Consider the following 1,843-nt stretch of genomic DNA (forward strand, 5'->3'; position numbering starts at 1 on the left):
GAAAACATTTTCATCAGACTAATAAATTTCATTCATTCTGTTATCAAAATTCATATGAAATAATAATTGATGAGTACAGCAGAAAAGATTACACTGATATTTTCATAGGACTTGAAAGTAGCATAATTGTAACTCATTAAAATAGAATCATTTTAATCATAATAAGAGTTCGTACATTTTGATGTTAAATGTAAGGATGCATTGTGAAAAGAAAGATTGCATAGCTGAACGTATTGACGGGATCGATAATCGTCGATCAAAACAGGAAATGCTCGATTGGAATCTATTTCGACTCGGCGACTGAACGACAAAACATGAATCGTCCTTCCTCTCTCGTTGCTTACAACTGTACCACCGAGTGCAGCCGCATTGCGTCAAGCAAAACAAGCGCAGCTTGCAACGTCGAAAGCACACGTGCGTCGACGAATCGTTGAAGTGAACCAAAAGCTTGCTAAAAATACCTATATACTCCATTCTATGTTTGACTATTGTATACGCTGGAAAAATTCAGACTGGAAAACGTATTTAGAATCTCGTTCTCGGTATTGAAAGGATTTTCTATGAAATCCTGTCAAAAAAAGCGATCAACAAAAAGCGGGCGTTTAATAAAATAATAGTAAGCAAAGAATTGAACAGGTTCGACATAAATAATAATACTTGCGGGTGGAGGTGAATATTTTTATAGTAAAAATTTCTATTTAAATTTTCAATTAACAATTGGTAAATTAAATTTCCATTTAAATTCAAATCATTCCGCTGAAAGGTTTGAATTCCTATTTAAAGGCCGAAGAGACAAATAAGTTGAAATAATTCAGTTTAATATATGGAAGCGTTTTGGAACAAGGCGAGAGCGAAATTAGTAATAAGTCCTCAGAGAGTAAAAATGCATAGCGCATTTCTTCTTGCGTTATCCACGTCCTTTGTGTCCTCCCTCTCCTTCGCCGCCGATTTGTCAGTCGAAATAACTCTTTCTTTTCACAGCCAGAAAAGATTATCGCGCCTAGCAATTTCCCGTGGAAACGAGTCTAATTTTTTTCACGCGGAGATCTAAATCCGTGGAATTGCGTTTTAGTATTTATTAAAGGAAATTAAATTTACACTTTGCCTGATAAATATTTTCCTGTTTCTGTTCCAGAGGCTGAAGGATAAGCAGTAATCGGTGAGTGATTCAACCATGAAAATTCAAATTGAAAGTTTCTTTTTCCTATTTGCTGCTCTTCAAATAAAATGTCCGAAGTTCTATTTTATTAATAAGTCTTTATAAAAAGTGGATCAACATTTGAAAATCTGAATTCAGATTTCATTTCATGAAGTTCTGTTTAACTGTGTGCAGTATAGTTTCATTAATCTCTGAATTCCTGGCAAAAAGCTTACGATTATCTTGGCGAGAACGTGGGAAATGTTTGAGAAGGAAGAGGATACGTGGAGGGGAAACTATTACCAGAAAATCCCCCAAACGGGCGTAGGATGGATACACTTGTAGGTATATCCTGACGCGAGCAAAATGACGCGGTTCATAAGCTCGTCCGTTTCAATCCTCTTATTCCAAGGCATTGAAAGCCCGGAAAGCTTCCCTTCGTACCGTTTTGTATAAACAAATTCACCCCTCACTGATCGGCTTTTCTTCCCGCCAAACTTCGAACCAGGCTTTACTACACCACGAATTTTTTCGATTTAGTTTATCCACTGAAAAAATAAGACAAGATAACCATTTAATTTTTAAAAGACTTTCGCCTATCTCAAACGTTTATTGTATTTTTTAAATGCATACCAGGCTAGCTTAAATTTATTTTTATTTCGATTTAATTTGCCCACTGAAGAAATAAGACACAGCAACCATTTA

At 35.6% G+C, this 1,843-nt stretch overlaps 1 protein-coding gene across 5 annotated transcripts in view; it reads left to right on the plus strand.

Moving 5' to 3' along the window:
• Nucleotides 1-1,124: 1,124 nt before the first annotated feature.
• The window catches only part of LOC108623296 (ankyrin repeat domain-containing protein 50), a 53,302-nt gene continuing 52,583 nt past the window's right edge, over nt 1,125-1,843 (plus strand). For all 5 annotated transcript variants that reach the window (XM_018021708.2, XM_018021709.2, XM_018021706.2 and 2 more), the window contains exon 1: nt 1,125-1,159. The gene's annotated coding sequence lies outside the window, so the exon portion shown is untranslated. The remainder of the gene's footprint in view (nt 1,160-1,843) is intronic.

This window comes from Ceratina calcarata, unplaced genomic scaffold (genome assembly GCF_001652005.2).
Source record: "Ceratina calcarata isolate Rehan_Ccalc_2016 unplaced genomic scaffold, ASM165200v1 scaffold26.2, whole genome shotgun sequence".
NCBI classification, from domain to species: Eukaryota; Metazoa; Arthropoda; class Insecta; order Hymenoptera; family Apidae; genus Ceratina; species Ceratina calcarata.